Raw genomic sequence first — 10620 nt, forward strand, 5'->3', positions numbered from 1 at the left:
TTACTCCAGTCCTCAGCAGTCCAATCCCTGTACCCTTTGCAAAAAATCAGTCTGTCCCTGATGTTTTTCCTAGAGAGAAGTGGCTTCTTTGCTGCCCTTCTTGATACCAGGCCATCCTCCAAAAGTCTTCGTCCTGTGTAATGCCAACAGTAAAGCATCCTGAGATCATTCGTGTGTTGGGTTGATTCTCAGCCAAGGGAGTGGGATCACTCACAATTTTGCCTAAGAACACAGCCATGAATAAAGAATGGAACCAAAACATCCTCCAAGAATAAGTTCTCCCAACCATCCAAGATCAGTTTGGTGATGAACAATGCCTTTTCCAGCATGATGGAGCACCTTGCCATAAGGCAAAAGTGATAACTAAGTGGCTCTGGGAACAAAACATCGAAATTTTGAGTCCATGGTCAGGAAACTCCCCAGACCTTAATCCCATTGAGAACTTGTGGTCAATTCTCAAGAGGCGGGTGGACAAACAAAAACCCACAAATTCTGACAAACTCCAAGCATTGATTAGGCAAAAATGGGCGGCCGTCAGTCAGTATGTGGCCCAGAATTTGATTGACAGCATGCCAGGGCGAATTGCAGCGGTCTTGAAAAACAAGGGTCAACTCTGCAAATATTGACTCTTTGCATAAACATAATGTAATTGTCAATAAAAGCCTTTTACACTTATGAAATGCTTGTAATTTTACTTCAGTATACCATAGTAACATCTGACAAAGAGGTCTAAAAACACTGAAGCAGCAAACTTTGTGAAAACCAATACTTGTGTCATTCGCAAAACTTTTGGCCATGGCTGTACATACCCACATACACATATATATACCCATTCACAAAATTAAGTAAATATCAGTTGTCATTTAACTTACCACACAGTCTGTTGTGCAGGCTAAGGCTGATACGCTGCCCAGTCAGTGTCAATCACTCTGGGCTGGCTCATGGGTGGGACTGCTAGCCAGGGAGGGCATCTGTAGAGGGAGAGGTGGTGCTGCATGCCTGCAGCTTGATGTTGACGATGCTGTTTTGTCATTGTGATTGGCGGACAGCGGACAGCAATTACTTATTGCTCGGCTACAGTGTAGTGCTTCTCTCTTGTTTCCCGGGCCGCGGCGGCGAAGAGTGGCCGGCACCCAGCGCAGTGTGGCAACATCATTATTATGCACTTGAGTAATATTACGGACTGGACCAAGTGCAGTGAATATCCGGGGGGAGTAGGGGCAACTTAATCTCTTTTTTTTTTTTGCTTAGGGCCACTCAGAGCCTTGGGGCCCGGGAAGGGGGTACCCTTTTTACCCCCCTGTTGCCGAGCCTGCCCACAATTTATTAAATGTTTACTATTTGGCAGTGGGCGAAGTGGAAATTTTGAAATGGGGGTATGGAAATATCAGGGGGTCTTTATTTAGGCAGGCCCAAATCCTGAAGTGACATACTGTTTCATACCGGCACACTTCGAGCACGCAATTTAGCAACAAATCTGTGCTTACTTGCCATCCTCAAGTTTCATTATGTGACATTGTAAATCGTTTCACCAATGGTTTGCGTTGTTTGATTGGCAGCCTCCCGGACTCCAGAGTCGGTTCTTTCATTAGGCAACTTTAGACAGCTGTCTAGAGCACTGGAACCTGGGGGGGCTCTATGCTAAGGCTGCTGGGACAAAAATTAAGTACTGTATGCCTCTGAGACCTTTATTATACTTACTGCTGGTGGTGATTTGTAAGCCGCTGCCATTGCTGCCCCAACACCTTTTTAATTACACCTGCTTCTCTGGTTGTCAATGTCATGCCTGGTGCAGAAAGCAAGCGGCAGTGTGGGTGCCCATTCCCTTCCATCTTCTCCCCTTTCCTCTCACACAGTCAATCATGCAAGAAGCTCAGAATCTAAGACTGCACAAGAAGAATGAGGAGTTGAATGGAGCTGAAGCCAAATAGGCAAGTTAAGTGTTTAATGGCTTATTGGTGGAGTGATTGGTATAGCAGATGTTTGGGGTATATGAACTTGTTGATAGTTGCTGGGGATGAATGTGTTAATTGGTGCTGGGTGGGTTAATACATGCTGGTAGTGGAGTTAATTTGTTCTGGGGTGAAATGAGTAATGGGTGCTGGGGGTGGGAAGTTAATAGGTGCTGAGAGAGGAGTTACTGGATATTTGGGGTGAATGTATTAGTGAGTACTGCGTGGGGGAGGTTGGTGCTGAGAGGGGAGTTAATGTGTGCTGAGGATGGATGGATTAATGGGTGCTGGGTGTAGTGTGGTGATCCATGTTGAGAGGATGGTTAATGAATGCTGGGGGGAATGGTTTAATGGGTACTGGATAGGAGGTGGTAAATGGGTGCTGAGAGAAAGGTTAATGGGCACTTGGAGTTAACAGTTTAATGGGTGCTGGTTGGGGGGAGGTTAATAGGTGCTGACAGAGTTCATGAATGTGGTAATGAGTGCTGTGAGGTTGAATTAAATAATAGTTTCTTGGAGAAGAATTGTTTAATGAGTGCTGGTTGGTGATTTGTTAATGGATTTTTAATTGGAATGGTTTAATGAAGAATGGGTTGGGGGAAGTTAATAAATGCAGAGTGTGTGTGTGTTTGTGTGTGTGTGGGGTTAATGGGTGCTGGGGGATGGGTTAAAGGGTTCCTAGTGGGGGAGCTGAGGACAGTGTGAATGAATATCAGGGGTGACTGGTATCCATAGTGCTTTACTATGAATACTATTAGTAATGCATATTTCTTTACCAAATAAAGAAAGCATCCTAGACTCATGAGGGAACACCCTGATCCACCTCACTACTCCAATGAAATGGTGTAAAATTTTGCATTATGTGATATCCCGTACAATTCTATAGCAATTAGCACATGGCATCACAAAATGGCATTGGAGTTGAGGTCAACATTTCCCAACATTATTAAATCATCCTTTGTGATTACAAATATCGTTCCTTATCTTTTCCCATATAGCCAGTCCTTTTATCTATTAAACTTAAATGTAGAAGTTGATACAAGATTTATAGTAGTGTACACACTCAGGATAAGTGTGCAGATACTAATTTTATACATAAAATTAATTCACTGATTTCTTCATGTTTGTGGAGCTAGTAGTAAAAATTTTAAATTAGGCCAAAAAAAGGTGCCAGTATTGCGGACTCCTGAGTGCCACCTAAAAAACAACAACAACACTGCATATAAATATATGATGGAAATGATATTGGTATATAAACTTGAGTCATCAAAGCAAACAATTTAATATAATGTACTGTAAGGAGAGACCACTGAGGCTAAAAGATGATAAGGAGTTATAGTGTCTCAGTTATCACATCACTATCTGTAAATCAGCAGCAAGGAAATGCAGTAATGGTTTAAATATTCTGTCGCCATTGTGACCCAAGGCAACTCATGTTATTACTAAGTGCCTCGTCTAGACTAGAAGCTCTAGAAGCAAGTATATGATTTAAGTGTCATGATAAAAACTGCCTTTATCCTAATAAAAATCTAAATATCTTAGATGCATTCGTAAAAACTAATCATAACCAATGTTAAATTATCATTAATTTATTCTCCTACCAGCAATCACAAATTATCAGGAGTAACTATAGTATTAATGACATCTCCTTCCATTAATCAGCAAAATATACTTTCATTGAAATACACAGTTTGAGAAATCATACAGTAGCAAATGTGAATATATTTAATTTATGTTCCACGTTACAGCCATAAATCCAACATATACAAATTGGCATCATAGCAACTAACAACGCTCCAGTAAATGACTAAACAAATGGGCAAATTAACATTAGCAACAAGTAACTAATGCCACACATGAAGAACAGTGACATACTCATATAAAGGGCTGACCTCTATAAGGGTTTATGTATGGTTTACACGTGGAGGAGCCGCTTATTGGTTAAGCCCACGTGGGTCCCAGCCAATGAGCAGCCGCTAATGTTAGCCACCGCTGATTGGCCGGCGGCCCGGGACTGAAGTCAACTCGTTCCCGCAAGCAGACATTAGCACAGTGTAACAGCATGCAGAAGCATGTTGTTACACTGTATCCGGGCCACGTATTGGATTTCTGCGGAGATACATCGAGGGACATAAAGGTGAGTATTGGATCTTTTTTTACATATAATTCGATGGGATACTTTACGTTGACAAGGGAACATGAACATCTGGAAACAGGTGAGTATGTGTAAGTGTAAGTGTAAGTGTGTTCATGGATGCAATAAAGCTTTAATTTCATGGTGTGTTGAGTGTTTTATTAACAATTTATTTACAGGTGAACTAAAGGTACCAGTGGGCCTTTAATGCCCCTCATGCTGGTACTTGTGGTTCTCCAAGTACCAGCATGCGGGGGAGACTTGCTGTGACCTGTAGTTCCACTGTAAAGACAATGATGAAAATTGTAATTTTTACACTACACCTATCAACCCGCCACGCACCGCCCAGGGGTGGCAGGGATTGCCCTGGGCTATCAGCTTAGGCCAAGGGTGCCCTGGAGAGGGTGACCCCTTTATTGGTGGGGTCCACAACTCCCCAGGGATTCCTGGCCTGGGCTGACTAATGGTCAGGGCTGATGCTGCGGCTGGGGGTCCCGGTGAAAGGGCACCCCTGCCTGTGGCATCAGTCCCCCATTAGAAAGGGTCCAGGGCTGGATTTAAATATACGGGGTACCTCACATAATTTTTTTTCTCTGTATATTTAAAACCAGCTCTGTCCCTGCTGCCTGTTGCTGGTTCGTAATTTACAGTGGAACCCTACACATTTTTTTCCCTGTAAATTAAGAACCAGGACAGGCTGGCAAGCCCGGGGCTGGTTATTGTTTTGGGGGGGGGACCTCACGTAATTTATTTACAAATTAACCCTATTTTAACCATTTACAGAAAGAAACGTACACAAATCACAATGATTTGTGTATGTTTCTGACCATCTCGCAGCTCAGGGGGTTGAGAGTTTCAAAAGTGATTTTGACAGAGAGTTTGCTCCTACAGTATCTCACCTGAGCTTGTCATCCCGATTTTTGGTAACTTTGGGAGATGTATGTTTTAGGTGAAAAGTACTTCCGATTTGGCCCGATGGTGATTTGATTCGACATTGCTATCTCACCCCAGTTTTACGAGTGAGATAAGAGAAATCTCTCTCTGACTCACCCGACTTTACCTTTAGTAAATTTGCAAGCAGGAAAAAAATCAATAAATCACCCGAGATGGTCATCTCGACCTATCTCGATTCTTAGTAAATTTACCTCTAAGAGAGAGCGCAGTAACAACTCTCATTCTTTTCAGGCATATGCACTTGTAGCAAAGTGAAAGGAAAAAGCTAAGCATTTATCTGCACAATAATTGAGGATTTACAGTAAATGTGCAAGACTGCTGTGTTACCGGTTTCACAATCTATTAAACCTTTGAGCTTTTGCCAGGTAAAATATCTTGACACACCAAAGAGATTAAGAATTCCAATTTAATAAAGCAATCTCTTTAAATTGCAGTGTACATTGCAGTGTACAATTTAGTACTTCACAGATGTCACTGATTAATCAATTTATTGATTCATTATTTTATTGGGTAGAAAGATAATAGGTTAATATTAACTGAAAGAAAGTACCTTCGCTAAAAACCTTTATTTGCACATAGCTATTCTTTATAGCTTATAACATTCTGCAAAACAACTTTGCAATTGATTGTTTACCAAAGAGTGATATTGAAATAAAAAGTTTATTTTCATGCATATTGATTTTTGACACCATAAATTAATTAAATGATTTCATTTATAAAATATATGTATATGGACAGAGGCGTCTTAAGAGAGGAGGGGGCCCGTGTGTATTCCCCGTCCGGGGCCCCCTCCTCTCTCCCTGGTGGCCGACCTCATCACCGCAGCAGTAAACTCTGGGCACTAGAGCGTGCTCAGAGTCTACTGCACATGTGCAGGTCAACGGGAAAATGGCGTGACCGCCATTTTCTCATCAAATTCCCTAGTGCGCATGCACACAATGCTGGAAAAATGGCCGCTGTGGCCATTTTTCAGGTGTTTTGTCCAGTGCTACAGCCCGCCGCAGGACTTCGGAGGGATAGGTGTTAAAACATATTGATGCAAGGTGTGCGGTGTGCCCCATCCCCCCGGACCCAGGGGCCCATGTGCACCACACACCCTGCACCCATTATAAATACGCCCCTGTATATGGAGTAATATATCCTCTACTGTATATTATGAATGCTAAAAGTTACAGAGACGTGTCATATACATTTATGCAAGTCATATTAGCTAAAGTAGACCCGGGTCCTACTACACTACAACAGTTCCTGCAAGTGCACCAGTGAGAATTTGGCCATATGATATTGACCATTTGATAATCACTATATCTATAATTGGTAATATTTCAAAACAAATAATCTTGACTGTGATTGTGAAGACTGAGTGAGGGGTGAATTTATTTTTATGTTTACAGTATTTTAGTGTGTCATTCTATGTGTAGGATTCTAGGTGATTTGTAAGGCTAGTTATTGCTGAGTTTATCCCATTGTTGGGGAGGGGACAGTTAAAGGTTTAAGGGCCTGATTCAGTACGGATCGCAACTGCAATCGCTATAGCGATTACGCACGCAGTCTCACTGTGAAGATATGCTAATGTCTGCGATCATTATGCCATACGCAGCCTAACATAAGGACGCCCACCTTGCCACACACATCCGTAAAACTTAGTAAGACTACGAAACCGTCGGTAACATCTAGTACAATCGATCGCAGCCTCACGCACACTTGCACAAGGTCCAGGGCAAATGCCAGAAGGGCCGATGGCCGAATGGGCCGGCTTGGCTGAGCTCAGGTTTAAACTGCAGCGCAGAACCTCCCGGGCGGCGCCATGTTCAGGCTTCACTAATGCGCGGTTGCGTCATTGTGCAATGACGTCATGAAGCGTCATGACGCAGCCAAGCCTCATGGTAAAGTGACTCTGGTCGGGCGCTATGCAGACAGCGCCTGTGAGCTGGCAACTCTGTTGCAACAGTGCGGCCATTGAATAGACCTTCACCTCCGCCTCCGCCTCGGCCCTTCTGGTCAGGACTGAGACTAGTAGCTCCGCCTCCTGTCCTGAGCTGCATGTCCCCTGCCGGCTGTCTTTTTTTTCCTCCAGTTACGCGCGCAATGTGACATCATGCTGTGCGCTTAGTCTCAGTATGTGCAGTGTGCCTACTCTGAATCAGGCCCAAGGAGTACTGGAGCCCACAGCTGACAGTCATCGACGGCACAACTTGGGGAGCTTGGGGACCGGCTGCCACTTCCTAAAACTCTGCAGTAAGTGAGAGGGGGCGCTCATCACAGTACACCTGATACACAGGGAGGAGTTACCAGTGTGCTGTCAGTACAGTGCCCCGACCTCATAGGTGCCATAGCTCTAGGCATTCACAGCATTCAGTGTCCTGCATTCAGTGTCACTGCCCTCACCTCCTTGTAATTTCCCCACAATGTTCCTGCCCTCAGCCTCTAATCCCCCCTTTGTGTCCCAGCCCTCGGTGTCCCTGCCCTCAGCCTCCCTGTAATTCCCCCTCAGTATCCCTGTAACTCACCCTTAGTGTCCTTGCCCTTAGCCTCCCTGTAATCCCCCTTAATCTCCCTGCCCTCAGCCTCCCTGTAATTCCCCCTCAGTATCCCTGTAACTCACCCTCAGTATCCCTGCCCTCAGCCTCCCTGTAATTTCCCCTCAGTGTCCCTGCCTTCAGCCTCCCTGTAATTCCGTCTTAGTGTTACTGCCCTCAGCCTCCCTGTAATTCCCCCTCAGTATCCCTGCCCTCAGCCTCCCTGTAACTCACTGTCAGTGTCCCTGCCCTCAGCCTCCCTATAAATTCCCCCTCAATGTCCTTGCCCTCAGTCTCCCTGTAATTCCCCCTTAGTTACCGTGCCCTCAGCCTCCCTGTAATTCCCCCTCAGTATCCTAGCTCTCAGTGTCCTGTCCTCAGCCTCCATGTACTTCCTAAATTTCCCTGCCTTTACCCTCCCTAAGGGCTCTATTTACTACAATTCGCATATTGAATGCAGATTGTAGTGTGATATTAACGACTGAATTCGCATTGCGAATTCAGGTAATATCACAGGGATTTACTACAAATCCCTTGCAGGGACAGAGCTTGTGATAAAGCTCTGTCCCTGCGAATCCCCTTCGGAACCTTATCACGGTATTTTCGCGAAAAATACTGTGATAAATTGCTCGTGCATGCACCAACCGGCCACCGCTGCTACCCACCCGGCACTAAGCCCCGCCCCGCGGCTAAGCCCCACCCCCCACGATCGCGGAACCCCCGCGACCCCTAAAATAATGTGAAAAGGGTGTGAAAACACCCTTTTTCACTTTATTTTAGTCAAAATAATATGAGATGCGTGGTGAGGGCTAGGCTCAGGAGTAGGCCTGGAGGATTGGCTGGACGGCATTTTGACAGCTGTTGTGAGCTGCCTGCAGGACTGCCCGGCGGCACCGTGCTAAGGACAGGGTGGAGTCACTGTAGTGTCACGTGCGGCCGCGTTGACTTCATTATGCTGCCGGCCCAGGGATGAATAACGTGGCAGGGGAGAGTGGGAAGTTGACTGGACGCCATCTTCGGACACCTCATGATCTGCTGACAGACGCCAACTGCAGACACCAGGGTATTAATGTGTGTGTGACATAATGTGTTATAAGGGGCAATATTGTGTGTCATAATGTATAAGGGGCATTGCTGTGTAGCATAATGTATAAGGGGCACTACTAATGTGGTATAACGTGAATAGGTTCTGGGTGGCATAATGTGAATGTGCTCTACTGTGTGACGTAACGTGAAAAAGGGACACTACTGTGTAGTGTGATAAAGGGACACTACCCTGTGGTGTAATGTGACTAGGGAACACTACTGTCTGATGTTATATGAATAAGGGACACTACTGTGTGACATAATGTGAAAAAGGGACACTACTGTGATGTAACGTGACTAAAGGACACTACTGTGTGATGTAACGTGAATAAGGGATACTACTGTGTAGTGTGGTGAAGGGACACTACTGTGTGGTGTAATGTGACTAAGGGACACTACTGTGTGACGTAACATGAATATGGTACACTACTGTGTGATGTAACGTGACAAAGCGGCACGACTGTGTGACGTAATGTGAATAAGGGACACTTCTGTGCGGTGTAATTTCTTTAGATGTAAGCTCTCATTAGCAAGGCCCTCGTTCCTCATATGCTTCTCCTAATACTTTTCTTCTACTCCTTACTCCTCATAAGGGCATCTACAGTAACACTTGATTGCTGACTCCCTGATGCTTATTTTGAGCATTATGATCGCTAATGCAGCATATTCTTGTCCTGTATTGTACTGTAAGTAACTGGTTTCTTGTTCACTTACTGTATTTGTTTATGTACATTGAAAGGTGCTGCGGAACATTTTTGGCGACTTATAAAGAGAGGATAATAATAATATCACTAAGAGGCACAACTGTGTGGTATAATTTGAATTGGGGGTACTATTATGTGGTTACGCCCCTTCCCGGTGAGACCACTCCTACATTTTTTTGCGCGTGCCTAAGGCACGCATCTCCCTGCTTCACCTTTCGACGGCAGCTAAAACACTCTTTTGTCAAAATGTGTGGTTAGGACTCTGCTTTGTGTGTACAGATGTGTCCTCTGCATTCAGCACCCCTGCCCTAAAAAATTCCTACAGTGAACACTAATCTAATCCTCTACAACTGCTAAGCTAGGGCTTGGTGAATTGGGAAAATGCCTTCCCCTTTCTTTGTGTGTGACCTACACCAATGAATTGCCAACTTAACCTAAGGCTGTGTACACACCTATAGATATCTGTCCAATCTGTCTGGTGGGAAGGAAAATCTGGTCCATTTTCCAGCATTTGGGAGCAAATTTCTATTGTTATACATACATTACCAGATTTTCCGTCCCACTACATGGATTGGACAGATATATCTATAGGTGTGTACACAACTGAATAACAGAACCAACACAATACCAAATGTTTGACTATGGCACATGTCTGAATCCCCTGCAGGATGTGCTCTGTTGTATGTATCTTAATACAGAGAATGATGTGTACTTGTATGTTGTTTTAATATTAATTATATTTGTAAGAGCATAGACTAAGAAGTGGGAGGGGTCAGGAATAGTAAGGGGAGGTGTCTATGCCAGGAGCCAGATGCTGACGCGAGGCGGGCCTGTATGCTCTTGAAATGCCAGGGCCTATTTTTAGTCCCAGTCCGGCCCTGACAAGGTCTGACCTTACTCAGGAATTGCTACCCTCATCACACGCAGTGAGTACACAAGCTGCATATGGCATCACATTGGCTAATCTATGCATGTCCTGACACGCCTGCATTTCGCTGACCACTCCCCTGTTGCCACCCCCAAATGGTATTTCCTGTCAATCACTCTGCGATGGCACTGCACAGTTCCACACGCATACTGCGATGCATATGCATGCACAGAACGCAACAATCGGCCGATTGCGTGCATAATCACAGTTGCGATTGCTGCTGAATTAGGCCCTTAGTTCAAAGTTTATTGGGTTCTAAAAAACAAGGATATTGTATTTAAGTATTTGAGAAAGTGGTATAAAGATACAGTCAGTATACTGGTTCAGTTAATAATGTGAAATA

Source organism: Taudactylus pleione, unplaced genomic scaffold (genome assembly GCF_031769625.1).
Source record: "Taudactylus pleione unplaced genomic scaffold, aTauple2 ptg000454l, whole genome shotgun sequence".
Lineage (NCBI taxonomy): Eukaryota > Metazoa > Chordata > Amphibia > Anura > Myobatrachidae > Taudactylus > Taudactylus pleione.